General features: G+C 38.3%; 1 protein-coding gene across 4 annotated transcripts in view; it reads left to right on the top strand.

Annotated features, from left to right (window-relative positions):
• The first annotated feature begins 12,716 nt into the window (after positions 1 to 12,716).
• The window catches only part of LOC145664158 (splicing factor 3B subunit 2-like), an 80,345-nt gene continuing 76,172 nt past the window's right edge, over positions 12,717 to 16,889 (top strand). The window contains exon 1 of one of the 4 annotated variants that reach the window (XM_081730565.1): positions 12,717 to 12,846. The gene's annotated coding sequence lies outside the window, so the exon portion shown is untranslated. Of the gene's footprint in view, positions 12,847 to 12,946; positions 12,966 to 16,889 lie in introns of those variants that run through there. The other 3 variants (XM_081730562.1, XM_081730563.1, XM_081730564.1) reach the window with 3 other exon arrangements.

Genomic DNA, 16,889 nt, shown 5'->3' with positions numbered 1-16,889 from the left:
TCTTTCCTTTCAGTCTTTATAGTTTCACAAGGAGCCAAAGTAGAAGTATCAGGTGACAAGTGATTTGTTTTATATATAGAAAATTAGTATCCGAAGCATAAATTTCGTATCAGTTTGAATCCTGCTGAAACCAGGAATAGTAAAAAAAAAAAAAAATAATAATAATAAATAAAAAATGGAACTTTCGGTTTCAGTATTAATTTCTATATAATAATGTTTGTGAGAAATAGCATTATACGTTTTGATAATACCTAGGTACATAATAGATTCGGATTAAACGGTTTTGACAAAAATCGTTTGTTTCGAAAAACGTACGGAGATATTCACAAAATAAAGTTATAGTCCAACTTCACACTGGCCCCCTACATACAAATTTCGATTCGAAACCGAAGCCAATCCCATCCTTCTACCACCTCCCGTTCTCTCGATATAAATTAATATTGTTACGTTTGTTATTGATTGTTTTTAAGAAACATCATTTGTTTCGAAAATGGAAGAAAGCCAATCGTTAGTTTTTCGTTTGTTATTGGCTGTTTTCAAGAAAAACTATTTTGTTTCGAAAAATGTAAAGAAATATTCACAAAATAAAGTTGGGGAGCAACTTCACACTGGCCCCCCACATTCAAATTTCTACTCGAAACCGAAGCCAATCGTTTGTCTTTTGTTTGTTAGCCATCTCGCACGCCAGCACTTCTGCCTGTTCGATCCGAAAAGTGTCAACAGTATAATTCACACTCAACAGCTGAATGCACAAACAACATCAAATGTGGATATTGTTCCCGCAAACATCCTACTAAAAACTGCCCAAACCTTCAAGAACCACCACGCTGTGATCGCTGCTTTGAACGTCAGTAGGAGTCCAACGTTGCTCCCATCCTTCTACCACCTCCCGTTCTCTCGATATAAATTAATATTTTGCCTGTAAGAGAGATATGGCGTTTCAATTATTACGTTTGATGAAGAATTGAGGAAGATGTGGCGTTGCCACAAACAACACATTTTAGTACTACTACTACTACTACTACTACTACTAATAATAATAATAATAATAATAATGATAATAATAATAATAATAATAATAATAATAATAATAATAATAATAATAATAATAATAATAATAATGTTCATTTCTATGCCATAAACAACCTAACGCCAAAAATACAGCACTTTATCAGATAAAATACGTAAATGTATATTGCATACAATGTAACCTACCCACTGAGTGAAACAATAAAACATAGTGATAAAATAAAATAGTATCGGATTAATAATTCCTTGTCAAATTAAATACCAAATAATTTTAGTCTCGAAATAGATACATCATCATCCGCATCAAGGATATTCTGCCTCTACTGGCAGGCCACTTGCAGCAGCTGAGAAGCTTCCATGCTCCACGGTCCTCTGCTAATCTCTTCGTCTTCACGTATGATCTTTCTGTTTTTATATAATCCATTAATTGTAGTCTCCTTCGCCCTCTGCCTCTCTTTCCCGCCACCATACCCTCTAGGACGTCCCTCAAGATACAATTTCTTCTTAGGCAATGTCCCAAACAGTTTCTCTTCCTCTTCTTAATAATATCTGAAAGTGTTCTTATCTCCCCCACCATTTCTAACACCCACTCATTGGTTTTCCGCTCGACCCAACTAATTCTTTCCATCCTTCTCCACACCCACATTTCGAATGCCTCCAGTCGTTTTTCATCAATTTTACGTAATGTCCACGTTTCCGCCCCATACAGTACAACACTCCACACGAAGCATTTTATGAGTCTTTTTCTCAACTCTCTATTCAAGGTCCCATAAAACAGACTTTTCTTCCTCCTAAAGGCTTCTTTCGCCATTCCTATCCTTGCTTTTATTTCACGTTCGCACTTCATGTTATTACTAAGAATAATACCCAGATATCGAAAACTATTCACTTGTTCTATTTGCTCCCTTCCCACTTTTATATTTGACACAGACCTCTTCGTTCCAATCACCATGTTTTTTGTCTTTCTAACATTTATTTTCATCCCATATTCTTCAAAGCCCATCCTCAGGTTTTCAAACACTTTATTGATTTCTTTTTCAGATTCTGCAACAAGCGCCATATCGTCTGTAAATCTTATGCATCTAATCATTGTACCTCCTACCGAAATGCCGTCATCATCATGTAAACTCATTTTCACTATCACTTCTAGATAAACATTAAATAGTGTTGGCGAGAAGCAGCATCCTTGTCGAACTCCCCTTCCAATTGCACTCTCTTCCGTCAGTTCTTCCCCTATCCTAACACTTACTTGTTAGTTCATGTATAAGTTTCTTATGAGTCTTCGATCTTTCCACTCCAACCCTATCTTCTTTAGAACTCCCAACAACAATTCCCAATTCACGCGGTCAAAAGCCTTTTCTAGATCGATAAATACAACATACACCTCTTTCTCTTTTTCTATAAATCTTTCACCGATCGCCCTTAATAATCCAATAGTATATCTTGTGCCCTTACCTCTTCTGAACCCGAACTGCTCCTCCTCAACTTCTTCATTTGTTCTTCCATATAGCCTTCTGTTCAGTATTTGGAGCAAACATTTTAGCTGCATGAGATATGAGATTAAAAATTTACATGAGATACATCATCAAAAATACTAAAAATAATATTTTTCAAACTCTAAAATCCATGCTTCAATACTGATAAAAATAAATTAAACTAAATTAAACTAAATTATAAGAATAGTTCAGTGTTCTTAAAATTACAGATTTTTGATTCAAAGGAATTAATATTGATCTATTTCTCGTATTACACATTGGTACCCTTATACCTATATTAAGCAAGCAATATTCACTATGATATATATTGACTTAAAAATCTCTTTCAATAAGTTTTCTCCTGTCGCTCAATGTCTGTAATCCTCAAAATTGATTGCAGTATTCATAACTACGTGAGTAATAATCTCTATGCATTTTATGGCATAGTAGCCTAATAAAACATTTTTGTACTGACTCAATTTTGTTTGCAAATGTTATACCTATATTATACCTATACTATTCAAAATAACTACACCAAACTCTAATTTTGGTCTTGCAAGCATCTTGCATAAATATACATATGAACTGGCATTTCTAAACTCAGGCCATTGTTTGAAAATAAGCCCTATTATTCTTCTCGTCCCTTGGATTGTATCATTTATATGATAGGTAAATTTCATATTTCTGTCAAACACTATACCCAAATCTTTAATCTGTTCGGCTTTATACAATGTTACTCCGTTAACTACATATTTGCTCACGTAGTATTGGGTTATGTTATTATATGATATGTATTTAGTTTTCTCACAATTTATTTTCAATAAGTTATTTTTACACCATGTACTAATAGTACCTAGATCTTCCTCTAGTAAGTAGTTATCATACTCACTATTTACTATTCTAAATAATTTTAAATCATCGGCATACAACAAAACATTTAAGTATTTAATTTTCTAAGGCAGATCATTAATAAATATGGTAAGAAGAAGGGGTCCCAGAGATATGCCATTCTTTATACAACCATAACTAGAGGTTATTTGACCAATTTTTACTTTAAATGTTCTGTTTGCTAGATAGCTCACAAACCAGCTGATGTACAAAAGAGATATGCCTATATTTTTTAATTTATGAATAAGAAGTTCATGTTTTATGGAATCAAAAGCTTTTGACATATCAAGTGCAGTGGCGTCACCTTGTACAGTTCGCAAGAGCAAGTGAACCACCAAGTATCGTGGGCTGTTTGTTGCTCCTTAAGATATTTAAGAATATTTAGAATATTATTATATTGCCGTTTCGTTTATATTCTTCGCTTGCTTTCCCCCTTGCGCATATGCATTCCATCATCACATCACGTTCACAACAGAGCAGCGAGCGTGACAGGCTGCTCTGTGTATAGTACGCAAGGGAAACGCGGGCAGCTGAGGGGAGGAACTGCGGTTTCCTGACGTTCAAATCAAGATTTGCACGAGCAGCGTTGACCACTGTTGTTCACTTATTTCCAGTAACGTGGCGCTTTAAACCGAATCAAACAATGAATTGCAACTTAGAATATATATAGCGGAATATAAGCACCCCGAACAAAAATATTACGAAGTGGGAGCATTCGCTAGGCCATAAGACAACAGGCCAGATATAGCAATATGACTGTCGATACCGCAAATTAGGGTCTTGTGTGTTATTGTTAACACTGTCACGCTGGTACGACGTGTATACTGGTGCGATATGCTTTCATTGCAGGGTGAACCATGGGCCGAAAGAAGGATGTGACCGAGTGGCAAAAAGTAGCCATTGTGTTTGGGCATGCACATGGACATTCCCTGCAGGAGGTGGCTCAGTTTGTTGGCGTGTCCGAGTCCACGATCAGTGCTGTCCATGCACAGTGGAGGGCGTCGGGCAGCAAGCAATCATCTCGGAGCAACTGTGGCTGAAAACCCATCATGGCCGACCGCGACCGTCGACGTCTGAGGAGATTAGCGACCTCTCAATGGTTTGAAGCCCGACAGGAACTGCTCCAGGAGTACAAGAAACTGCTGCAGGGCCTAGTCGTCCAGTGTCTGACCGAACGCTGCGCCGAAAACGGCATGGCATATTCAGTCGCGTTGTCCGGATACGCCCCAGGGTGACTGCTACACAGAAGGAAAAGCGCCTGGTGTGGGCGTAACAACACCGCCACTGGACTACTGAAAAGTGGAGACGCATCATCTGGTCCGACGAGTCCCGGTTCTGCCGCTATTCCAATGACGGCCGGGCCAGGGTGATGCTGCGAAACGGAGAAGCCTACAAAGCAGAGTGTGTGCAACGGACTGTGCGGAAGGAGTGGTGGTAGTATCATGTTTTGGGGATGTATTTCCAGTGCTGCTGTGGGCCCCTTAATAGAGGTGAGCAACCGCATGACAGCTGCGGATTACGTGACTATTCTGGATAATGGGGTGGTGCCATTCGTCCAGTTTCTGCAAGATGGCCACATCTCCGAGCCCCGTTTGCTGAGCATCAGGTGGACATCCCACATCTTTACTGGCCCGCAAATTTCCCTTATCTCAACGTGATCGAGAAAATTTGGGACATGTTGAAATGGGCTATGAAGAAGAGACAGCGACAACACGTACAAGTAACAAGTAACGCTTTACAAGTAACAATAGAGTGTAAAGAGGAAGTGTAACGGTGTTTGATAATAACGAGAGCGATATGGATGGAGTGCGAGGTAGTGCATAGTCTCAAGAAGAAGAGGCTGATGATTAGCGTAACGTCCAGTAATAAACTTGAGGCGGAGTGCTTCAAGGTGAAATTTGAGAATCGGGAAGGAGATAAGAGTGTACAGATCACGAGTAGGGCTAGGAAGATAAATGCGAAAAGCGATACGGAAAACTTGTCGTTCGAAAATGTCCAGTTGTTTATAGAAGGAGAGTGGAGCGGAGATCCATGTAGGAAAGCCATAGGTGAGAACTGGGCGGAACGCTTTGTAAATATTTAGCACGAGATGTGGAGATAGTTCCCAGCTAATACTGGTGAGGCGTTTCAGCAGATTTAGTCTATTTGTGACTTTCGCCTTGAGAGATTTTAGATGAGGGGCCCAAGTGAAATGATGATCGAAAACTATTCCAAAATACATGACCGTTTTAGAAAGCTGGATGGGGGTATCGTTAACTGTTAATGAAAGCAAGGATGGATTTCGATGAACTTTAGATCGTTGTAGGGTCGGTATGAAGATTATGCTTTGAGTTTTGCCTGCATTGATTGTCAAATTCCACTTGTGACACCAGCGTGTGAAGCGATTAATGGCTTCCTGTAGAGAGATATTAATCTGTTGGATGGTTCGGCAGAGAGCAAGAAAAGCTGTATCGTCTGCATACTGAAACAAGTGAATATTGGGAGGCAGGTCTGGAAAATCAGCTACAAAAAGAATATACAGCAGAAGCGATAAAGCAGATCCTTGAGGTACACCACACATGAAAAAATAGGGTGAGAGAGTGTATTATTGATTGCTACATATGACAGACGGCAGGTGAGAAAATTGTAGATGAGACGTATATATGTAACAGGGAGTTTCAGTTGAGTAAGTTTGTAAATTAGAGCTATATGCCAGATTTTATCAAAGGCTTTTTCTAGATCAAAGAGAATGAGACAAGATGGGTGAAGGGGGTTATAGTGATTTGTAATGAGTGTAGTAAGACGAAGTAATTGATCGTTTATAGAATAGGAAGGTCGGAATCCAGCCTGATGAGTCGGGATTATGTTTCGAAAGGCTAAGTATAGATGTAGGAATTTAACAATACTCTATACACTCATTAAACATTGATGAAATATATATCTTTTTGATTGTGTGTGCGTTACTCAAATTAGGCTGATAACTACCACCATCCATAGTTTGTCGAATTCGAAATAGGGGTTGTTGAAATTTGGCTTTTTCGCGATTTTGGACAGCTCTAGCTCTGAAACTATACACTTTTCCGGATAGGTCCATATGAACTTTTTCTCTTATTTTGATGTGAGGTATCATCTCTTACAGTTTGTTGGTATAGTTCACTAACACCCTATATATATATATATATACAGATAGATAAATAGACATACAGAAAGAGAGAAACTTTCGAATTGAGGGTAATTTTCGTCTCAGAGGATGATGATCAGGAAAAGTGCATAGAAATTTTGCCGCATTTCTGACATGATGGTGTCTGCAATAGCACATTTCTGAAGAAATCTGCCTATTGTAGAGACTCACGTGTGCGAAATTTGAGAAAATTTCGTTTTTCCGATCACCGTCTTCTGATTAGATATACCTGCTTCCTCGTTTTCATGGTTTCACTTCTCTAATAAATGTCACTGGAATGTTTACCTCGTTCTCACTTAAGATATTAAACGGGTAATATGCTGTCTTTTACCACTTCTCATGGGCTGTGGCATTATTAACAAAACAAAACAAAAAAATACTCCTTGGAGTGAATCCGAACTGACATCCTTCAGATTTGCAATCTAGTGCCTTAACCACTACACCAAGATCATTACTTGGTAAGTGCTTAGTTGTTGCCATATTTGTTCGCATTTGTATTTTATGTTTCCGTTTCGACAATTTCTACTCTTTTTTCTCCGCTTAACATCTGTTTCTGGCTTTCTCTTTCGGTGTCGTCCTTTATTTACACGATGCATCATTCGTATTCAAAGTTTATGCCCCTCTTCAATATCTTATTCAGATTAGGCTTTTCTTATTGTCCCTTCACTACACATTTGATTGACTTAATTCTTATATTCTCTACGGTTAGAGCACAGGAATGCCAGACTCAAAAAAGAGATGTATATTTACTTTTCTGACAGAGAGCACATACATATCTACGTTTCATGGAATAGTAAAATTTCTCTTTTGCGCACTTCAATAATAGTGATCCCGTCCAAATTGTGAATAAAGGATGGACAATTTCTCCCCCCGGGAGTTCTAAGAGTGTTGCCCCCGGAGAACACCAAACTCATACTCTATAATATAATCTATCTAATCTATCTTCTAATATAAATAAAATAGTTTGTTTGTGTGTTTCTCTGTCTGTCTGTTTGTGTGCTGCCTGGGGATCAGACGAGTGGACCGAGAGTTACCAAATTTTGGTCGGGGTACCTTGGCCCAGGCCTCAGCTCAAGACGAAGCCCTTTTTTAAAAATTTAGAACCAGGGGAGTCTCAGGGGGCGTTTAGCGGAACCGCCTTGGCAAACAGACACATTGACCAAGAGTTACAAAATTTTAGTCACGAATACCTTGGTCCATTCTCCAGACCAGAGTTAAACGTTTTTGTCAAAATTCGAACCAGAGAGGTCTGGGGGCATTTACCGAGACGTGTAAAAAGTAGTAGAAAATGACCGATATTAGTGTCAAATTCATAGTTTTCGCGGTCGTCGAGATCAATGGTGAAACTCAGATCGCATTAACTTCCAAATTCACGCTATTTGGCTCAGGGCCGGGGTCACCGGGGAGGGGATACCGAGACATGTAAAAGTAATCAAAAGTGATCGGTATTAGTGTCAAACCCATAGTTTTTGCGGTCACTGAGATCAATGGTGACACTTGCATTAGTGATGACTTGGAAATTTAGCTACAATTGTACGCGGGCCGGGGGTCGGCGACGGAGGTATCAAGACATGTAAAAAATACCCCAAAATGACTGATATTAGTATCAAATAAATAGTTTTCGCGGTCGCTGAAATCAATGGTGAAACTCCGATCGCATTAACTTCCAAATTCACGCTATTCGGCTCCGGGCCAGGGGTCACCTGGGCGATGAAATACCGAGACATTTAAAAGTAATCCAAAATGACCGATATTAGTATCAAAATCCAGTTTTCGCGGTCTCTCAGATCAATGGTGATACTCCCACAGGCATTGCCTTCGAAATACAGCCCCCGTGCGAAGCATGGGTATATTCAATTAGTCTTCTAATATAAATAAAATAAAGTTTGTTTCTGTGTTTGTTTGTCTGTCTGTGTGCGGCCTGGGGACCAAACGAGTGGATCTAGAGTTACCAAATTTTGGTCCGGGGTGCCTTGGCCCAGGCTCCAGATAAAGACGAAGCGATTTCTTCAAATTTCAAACCAGGGGGTCTCAGGAGGGGCGTTTACCGGGACCGGCCTGGGGACCAGACAAGTTGATCGAAGGTTACCAAATTTTGATCACGGATACCATGGTTCAGGCCCTAGACCAAGGCGAAGAGTTTTTGTCAAATTTCGAACCAAGGGGGTCTCAGGGGGGCGTTTACCGGGTACATGTAAAAGTAGTAGAAAATGACCCATATTAGTGTTGAATTCATAGTTTTCGCGGTAGCTGAGATCAATGGTGAAACTCCGATCGCATTAATTTCCAAATTGACCCCATTTCGCCGCGGACCGGAGGTCATCGCGGGGGATACCGAGACGTTGAAATAGTCAAATCTATAGATTTCACTGTCGCTCAGATCAATGGTGACACTTCCATTAGCGATGACTTTCAAATTCAGCTACCATTATATGCCTGCCGGGAGTCACCGGGTGGGGTATCAAGACATGTAAAAAATAATCCAAAATGGCCCATATTAGTGTCAAATCCATAGTTTTTGCGGTTTCTAAGATGAATGATGATACTCTCATAGGAGTTACTTCCAAAATTCAGTTACCATTGTATGCGGTCCGGGGGTCACCTGCGAGGGGGTACCGCGACATATAAAAATAATTCAAAATGTCCGACATTAGTGCCAAATCCATAGTTTTCACGGTTTCTGACATGAATGGTGATACTCCCATAGGCGTTGACTTCCAAATACAGCCTCCATCGGCTGAGGTCTGGAGGCGTTTTATCAAAATTCGAACAGGGGTCCCAAGGGTCGTTTAAGGGGTGGGCTATGGTACTCCTCCCAAATTTTAAAGCGGTGCACAAACGTACCTATGTCTTATAATAGGAAATGTACATCTGTATATGTCCATATAACTATATAAGGTAATAGGACCTCATCCAAGGTGATAAAATGAGCCAAAATACCAAATACGTGGTTGCAGTAAAATTTGGTAATTTTTTGTCCCTAAAAGGAACGAGGTGGACCACCCAAATTTATAATAATATATATTAGAGCCCTATACTATTATACCAAATGTTTAAATTGGGCAATTTCCAAAATTGAAGGGTGTGAGCCAAAGTACTCCACCCAAATTTTTAAAGGGGTGCACAAATATACCCATATCTTATGAAAGATAATGAACCCCTGTATACGCCCATATAACTATATAAGGTAATAGGACCTCATCCAAGAGGATAAATTGGGCCAAAAGACCAAACACGTGGTACAACGTATTGCTTACGTTTATATTTTGGCAATTTTGTACCCCTAAAAGGGAACATGTTTTCCCCTGTTTCGTCCTATCATTTCTCATCACCATCGTTTTCACGGGGGGACGTTAAATTCAACATTTCCTAAACTAGCACCAAGAATTGAACTCGGGACGATTGCAAGGTATCCATGTTCACCCCTGAAGCGGAACAAATGGATCACAAAGTACTTATCAAATTTAAGGAAATAATTTTAAATATGCCTCCATATAACGTAATAAGGCTCCAAAGGAAACGATAACTCCCAAAAAGTAAACCATTGTACTCTATTGTATAACAAAAATGTCTCGTGAAAGATAATAGGATAAGTTAAAAACGTCCAAATTTTAATATTTTTTATACTCATCAAAGAGTACGAGGTGCGATACTCCCCTCCTCCCCCCAACTCCTGATGTAAATCAATGTGATCTTATGTGTCCTGAGTGATCCCTGCCATGCTCCAGTTTCCTCCCACACTTTCATTCCTTTCTCATCGTCACCATCTCCTTTAACCTAATCGTGGGACGTAAAACTAAAGATTTTTCATTTGCACCAGTGTTAGTCCATCTCATCAAAGGGATAACAATCCGAACCGCATGAGCTTCTTCCGGGAATCGAACCCAGGTCTCTCACGTTAAAGACGCATACGCTAACCGGTTAGCCACAAAGGAACTCCAAAGTTTTCGAGTTGAGTTGAGTTGATTTTGGGTTTAACGTCCCGTTCAGCAGCGAGGCTATATGAAACGTGGACCTACTGATTAACGTGGAATCCGAACCACATGAGCTTCCGCCGGGAATCGAACCCGGGTCTCCCACGCCAAAGGCGCGTACGCTAACCGCTTAGCCACAGAGGAGCTCCCAAAGTTTTCGAGTTTCATATTAATACTAACTTATAGTATTACTGGGGTCTACTAATTCATAATGTAATAGGTCATCAAGAAAGAGATCAAACCTTGTTTTGGTAATTTTATACTCATAAAAGGGAACAAAACAAGCCATCATAAGCTCCAAGCTAAAAATCACAGTTCAGTGACGTCAAACAAACATATTAGCTCGAACCAACTACCTCTAATTCATTCATACCAGTAGAGGTGCGGTGGCTCAGTGGTAGAGCGTTCACTTCTACTGTATGGGCCTTTAGCCTAACCGGCATAATCGTGGGACGTAAAACTAAAGATTTCATTTGCACCCGTGTTAGTCCATGCATAACAATCTCCAAATTTTATGCCATAAAAGGGAACGAAAGCATTCGTAAACCTGTACTATTTCATAACGTAATGAATCATCAAGATCATATTTTTAGTAATTTTAAAGAATCATCATGACCTCTGATCCAATACTCCCAATTCAATGACGTCATAGTCTGGCCAAGGTACCTCTGACTCATTTACACCAACGTGCATGGCCCCTGAATAAGCATAAGCAAAATTTCAATAGGTGACGTAATCCCGGGCCAAAGCATCCCTAATTCATTCAGTATAGTGCATGGGGACCCAAAATTGAATTATTAAGAGTTCGGCAGAGTATCCCCAATACTACTGTCTTTGTTAAAATAAAGCATCACATGTCCCATGGTTTTTACAAATTCAGCTTCTAATGGGGAATAAGGGCAATTTTGTGTAATATTTTGCCAAGTAAGCTTTGTGATATACAAACACGGTATGCGTTTGTCTCCTCACGTTCCTTCCGTTTCCTCCACTTTCCATTTCACTATTGGACTATCATGCATTTATTACAGTCTCGTAATGTGTAAAAACTAAAATACATATTTTTCAATATACAGGGTGTTTCAAAACAACACCGACAAGGGTTTGGGAGGTGATTCCTGACTCTAAAATAAGACAAAAAGTATAGACCACCCTGGGTGCATAAATGCTTCCTTTCGGAGTTATAGGCTGCCGAAAACATGAAAAAATAAACTTGAAAAGTTCTTAGCTCCAAAACTATGGAACCTACCGTAGTCGGGTCAAGACTTCATTTAGAAACTATTATATGCCCTATCCAAATATTTATGTTTCAAAATCCTGCCATACTTCCACAACAATTTTTATGGAGGCGGTTGGTGGGTACTTCAAACTATGTGCCCGTAGCCAAAGTGGTTCTATAAAAATCGTACCTTGGGATTCTCAAACTTGGATATTTGAATAGGGCACATACTAGTTCCTAAGTAAAGTCTTGACCCGACTACGGTAGGTCCCATAGTATTTGAGTTATGGATCTTTAAAGTTTATTTTTTCATGTTTTCGGCAGCCTATAACTCCGAAAGGAAGCATTTGTGCACCCAATTGGTCTATAATTTTTGTCTTATCTTGGTGTCACTAATCACCTCCCAAACCTTGTCGGTGTTGTTGAGAGAGAAGGATATAGTAGGTAGATTTTCTTAGGAAACAAACCATACAAGGTAGACAAAAACATTTTTTTTTTACTAGATACCCCAATTGAATAGTAGCTACCTAAACAGTATCGTACGACAAGGTGGTGTGACGAAAATAGGCATAGTAGTTATACCTTACTTGTGCATACTTTTCGTTGGGTTGGAATGAAGCTTTTTTGCTTGAAGGAGAAAGTATTTAAGCTATATGTAGGACTTATTATAGTTATTTATTGTACATCTATCTATCTTTCTATCTATCTGTTTATCTATCTATCTATCTATCTATCTATCTATCTATCTATCTATATATATATATATATATATATTTGTGTGTGTGTGTGTGTGTTAAGAGTTCCTCATTCCGCATTTGCTTATGTCAGCACAACGTAAATTTGCGTTTAGTTTGCGATGAGTACATAATATAAAATATACTTGTTAAAAAATTTTCTAGGTTTTGAACAAATTTTGGATTTAATTCTGAGCTTCTTAAATTTTACGTTTTTGAGGTTACATCTCAAGTACGTCTGTAAAGAAAGAAAATAAAACGGAGTGCTTTCACACTCACCAGTAACTGTATGGGCACAGTGTGTTGGTGCGTTGTTTATAGTAAAATTTCGTGTATTCCTTTAGTAAGATAAAAAGTGTCGATTATATTTGTAAGTAAATCTAGTCTTGAAGCACATCGTACTTAAAATATTAAGTGACGAGAATAGTTTGTAGGATTTCTGTCTGTGTTGTGTTTATATACATATATTGACACCGGTAACCAGTTCTTGTACGTGTTGATTACGTTTACTAATTAGTAGTATGGAAATAATTAAATACTCCATATCACTGGTACATAGATTCTACTGGTATTTAAGAACCATCCCAGGGCCAGATTGAGTATACAGATCTATACATAAATTCGTTGAATATATACTTTTCCCCCTTCAGTAGCTTACACAATCGTTTTCGGGATATGGATTCCCACTCCTGAGTTTAGATTCAGTATATAAGGGCTTGTGCAAAACACAACCATATTGCGTACTATTCCATTTTGAGTAGCTATACTTAGCCCGGCATTTATTCCGAAGTTGGGCGTCCGCTTTCGCCAGGTTTTTTCGCTGTTATACCCTTTCCACACTTTCTGCAATTTGTTATTTGGTTCATTAGTCCGTGCTCTTCACAAACTTTTAAAATATTTTGCTCGTTATCAACGTATTGCTTCACAAATGTTAAAAAATGTTAGTTCATTGCCCTTGTACATTCGCCATGTTGATAACATAAATGCTTGTTTCTTTCCCACAATGCAACTATTCGGTTAACGGCATTTATTCCGAAGTTGGGCGTCCGCTTTCGTCACATTTTTTAGCTGTTATCTCCTTTCCACACTTTCTGCAATTTGTTATTAGGTTCATTAATCCGTGCTCTTCACAAAGTTTTAAAAGATTTTGCTCGTTATCAACGTATTGCTTCAGAAATGTTAAAACTGTTAGTTCATTGCCCTTGTACATTCGCCATGTTGATAACATAAATGCTCGTTTCTTTCCCACAGTGCAACAGTTCGGTTACCTTGCGCCAAGTAGTTCCCTCCGCTCGCCGTATAGTCCCATGTTTATAACCGCTTATATATAAGTAATAAACAGATTTTTCGAGACTCTTATACATTATCAAGCACACAAACGATCAAAATATCCATATCTTTCCTGTAAATTTTAAAAATTTTGCTGGAAACGGACGCCCAACTTTGGAATTTAACCCCGGTTAACTTGCGCCAAGTAGTTCCCTCCGCTCGCCGTATAGTCCCATGTTTTTGCGCCAAGTAGTTCCCTCCGCTCGCCGTATAGTCCCATGTTTATAACCACTTATATATAACAAATAAACAGATTTTTCTAGACTCTTATACATTATCAAGCACTCAAACGATCAAATTATCCATATCTTTCCTATAAATTTTAAAAATTTTGCTGGGAACGGACGCCCAATTTTGGAATTTAACCCCTTAGCCCTATAGGTTATTAATGAAATATGGACTTCTCTTAACAGGGAATGCACTCTTACTGCCTCGTAACGTGTCCTTAAACTTTAGATTCATTTGGGATTTATCTACGTTATTACATTTGGGGTTCATTTTGACCCCTTGACGTTTTTCGCGTTTCAGATATAGTATACATGAAACTGCATCAGATCCCGAAGGGGCAGGACGCTCATACTTTTAGGGATTATTCATTGAGTATGTACGAACTTATAAAGGGGGTAACAAAGCGACTTTTATTTACTTATCGATACGAAAATAAAAAAAGAACATACCTGTACTTTATATCTGCATGTGTAGTGCTCTTGTACTTTATCTATGACTATGTGTGTGTGGGGGGGGGGATTTAACGCATATCGCATGTCTTGTGCACATGGATACTACTTACGATTGCACTACGTAGGAAATTTATGGTATTTCATGTAGAAGTAGTAGTAGAACACAGAAGAAACGCAGATCAGGGGGTTCTCATGTATACTATTACTCTTGTTTCTTCCAACATAGTTTTGTAATTCTAGTTTAAAACGTACTGTTGGGATCATAATAAATATTTTCAAGATATATTTCCCATTTAGGTACAAGGGCTCCATTTTTGTATTAACAATAATTGAGTACTGTACATGAATTTCAGAAACATTAAATCTCGCTTATACTTTCAAGAAATGTAAATTTATTATCAATTTTTCATAACAAATTGCTATTATTTCGTACTTTGATATACATTGCGAAACTTACACAATAGGTGAACTCTTCATCTTTTGTGTACAAGGGTTTCGAAATTGTTACTCCCATATTCGCGTACAATTTTATTCCTGGACCTCTAAAATAAGTTCCTGCAAAATTTCATTTGTGAGGCCACTCGTCTTTCACCAAACTGTTCCGACCACACAATAACCTATGAGACTGGATGCAGTCCTTAGACATCAGTTGTCTGAAGTAATAAAACTCTTCCAGCAATCATAGACTCATCAGACCTTTTATTATACTTATTCTTCATCTTTTACTTCTTTTTCTTCTGCTTGTAAAACACGCGGCAGTAACTATCATGACTTAAATATACTGCCTTGTACAATCCGCGGCAAAAAACCTGCAACATGAGGATGTAAGTTTATTGTGAAACTACGCCTAACAGCACAGGGAATCAACATAACGTCTAAGTGGAACAAATCACTCCAGGATAAACCTCGGCCTCCTCCCGTGCACACTTATTTTGGAGCAAAAGACTTCGTCATTTCACAATAAACTTATATGCTCATGTTGCAGGTTTTTTGCCGCGGATTGTACAAGGCATTTATTCCGATACTTTTTGTTGGGTGTCCGATACTTTTCGAGCAAAATCTTCATAAAAGCTATTAAAATTTCATAATTTTTCGATTCCTACGCTCTTAACTGACTTTAGGATTCCTTTCGTTACATCGTGAGGTAGGGGAGAGGTTAGGTTAGGTGAGGTTACGTTTGGTTTGCATATACAACACAGGTGCCCTTGGACGTACAGACGAAGTTTACTATTTAATTCACACAGTATTGCCGAGCAAGCGTTAGGGAGTGAAGGCAGGTTAGAGCCCAGCAGGGTACGTTGTTTTCAGTCGTCATTAAACTTTTTTAAATTTTTTTTAACACATCTTAGTACTTCGGTTGGTACTGAAAACAGTCACTTTCTCACCTCCTTTCCACACTTCCCACAATTTGTTCTTAGGTTCATTAATTAATGCTCTTCACACAGTTTTAGAAGGTTTTGCTCGTTATCCTGATATTGCTCGCTGCAACTTTTGCTAATTTGACACAGTTCAAATCCTGTGCATCGTTTTCGTATATTTGCCGCCATGTTGATAATATAAATGCTCGCTAGTTTCCCACAATGCAACTATTCTGTTACCTTGCGCCAAGTAGTTCCCTGCGCTCGCCGAATAGTCCCATGTTTGTAACCGTTTATATATAACAAATAAAAATATTTTTCGAGATCCTTATACATTATCAAGCACACGAACGGTCAAATTAACACCCCAAATGAAATTACGTAGTACATGTAAGAACTACATTCCTACATCGTTGTTATAAATAAAATTATTAGATAAATATAAAATAACAATACAGAAGAACCTACTGCAAGATGTCAGAAAGAGCCAGTAAGATTTAAAAAAAGAAAAAAAAAACGCTTAAAATTAGGGTTAGCTTGTTTAAACCAAGATGGTTTAAACTAGCTGTTTTTTTTTTTAAAAAAAAAAAAAACAACTAGTTTGAACTAAAAAACGAAAAATTTTCGTAAAAGCGTAAGTATTCGTAAAGTCTTGATGAACACACATTTGTGGGTTATCACGTTTCCTCCCGTATATTATTCATATTATATTCAAACCTAAATCCCCTATGACCAATTCCATTTCAAATCGTCCAGGCAAACCACAATTAGTCCCCATCATAGTCTCAGATTTCATTTATTTTTTGTATATGAGATCTACATGCAATATTATTAGACCCATATTTTTTCTTTTTGCTGAAAAAAATTTTTCCTTCGATAGACAGCCTTCCAAAATGGCTGCCCTCTTCTCGGATTGCTCGAAAAACTGAAAAACATGTCAAATTAAAAGTTTTGTTGTAGAGAAACTAATGTACTTAGTAACATAATCTCAATAGCAGGAAGAGTACAAAGTTGTATGTTTCGTTGGAGGGTAAAAATTCGTCTAT

This window comes from Thermobia domestica, chromosome 11 (assembly GCF_964235325.1).
Source record: "Thermobia domestica chromosome 11, izTheDome1.hap1.1, whole genome shotgun sequence".
Classification (NCBI taxonomy): domain Eukaryota; kingdom Metazoa; phylum Arthropoda; class Insecta; order Zygentoma; family Lepismatidae; genus Thermobia; species Thermobia domestica.
Note: the sequence above shows the minus strand (reverse complement) of the source record. Positions and strands in the feature narration are given on the sequence as shown.